This window comes from Colobus angolensis, unplaced genomic scaffold (assembly GCF_000951035.1).
Source record: "Colobus angolensis palliatus isolate OR3802 unplaced genomic scaffold, Cang.pa_1.0 Scaffold21, whole genome shotgun sequence".
Lineage (NCBI taxonomy): Eukaryota > Metazoa > Chordata > Mammalia > Primates > Cercopithecidae > Colobus > Colobus angolensis.
Genome location: NW_012115266.1, coordinates 6,499,738 through 6,500,987, shown reverse-complemented (window position 1 = coordinate 6,500,987; position 1,250 = coordinate 6,499,738). Strand labels below are relative to the sequence as shown.

At 42.2% G+C, this 1,250-nt stretch overlaps 1 protein-coding gene across 6 annotated transcripts in view; it reads left to right on the top strand.

Moving 5' to 3' along the window:
- RTN3 (reticulon 3) overlaps positions 1 to 1,250 on the top strand; it is an 87,037-nt gene that overhangs the window by 54,631 nt on the left and 31,156 nt on the right. The gene's annotated exons all lie outside the window — the stretch shown is intronic.

Below are 1,250 nucleotides of genomic sequence, written 5' to 3'. Positions count from 1 at the left end.
GATCTTCCAGCCTCCACTTCCCAAAGTGCTGGGATTACAGTCATGAGCCACCTTTAATTTCTTTGTATCTTACTGGCAACAAAGAGGAAAGGAAAAAATCTTGTTGCTCTGTAGCTGACTTTAACTTCAATTCTTAAATTTTCTGTTACAATTGTAGCAGAGGTTGGCATTCAAATGAATAATAATAGCTAACATTGTGTTACTATCTAATCAACAGTATTCTGAGCACTTCTACACATTAATCCACTTAATCCTGGCAACATCCCTATGAAGTTGATATTGTATTATCCTATTTTACAAATGAGGAACCCGATGCACAGAGAGATTGAGTGTCTTGTCCAAAATCACAGAGCTAGCAAATGGAAGAGGATACAAACCCAGGCGTACTAGAGCCAGAGTCATTTCTGTGCTGTACTAACTCTAAAGCTAGGGATAAAGTGTTTTACTAGATAGGGATCCATGGTCAAGTGAAAACTAGGAAGCATTAAGGGGTGAAATAATCTTTATTATATTTTATTTTATTTTTATTTATTTATTAGTAGTAGTATTTTTGAGATAGAGTTTCACTGTTGTCACCCAGGCTACAGTGCAGTGGCTTGATCTCGGCTCACTGCAACCTCCGCCTCCTGGGTTCAATCGATTTTCGTGCCTCAGCCTCCTGAGTAGCTGGGGCTACAGGCCTGTGCCACCACGCCTGGCTAATTTTGTATTTTTAGTAGAGAGGGGGTTTCATCATGTTAGCCAGGCTGGTCCCAAATTCCTGACCTTAAGTGATCCAACTGCCCTAGCTTCCCAAAGTGCTGGAATTACAGGCGTGAGCCACCATGCCCAGCATTTATTTATTTTTTTTGAAACAGCGTCTCGTTCTGTTGCCCAGGCTGGAATGCAGTGGCATGATCTTGGCTCAATGCAACCTCCGCCTCCCGGGTTCAAGTGATTCTACTGCCTCAGCCTCCCCAGTAGCTAAAACTACAGGTATACACCACCATGCCCAGCTAACTTTTGTATTTTTAGTAGAGATGGGGTTTTGCTGTGTTGGCCAGGCTGGTCTCGAACTTGTGACCTCAGGTGATCTTTCTGCCTCAGCCTCCCAAAGTGCTGGGATTACAGGCTTGAGCCACCGCACCCGGCCGGTAGCTTTATATTTAAAATCAGGTTGTGTGAATCTTCCAGCTTTATTTTTCAAAGTTGTTTTGGCTCTTCTAGGGTTTTTGGTTTTTTTTTGTTTTTTTTTTTTTTTTAAAGACGGA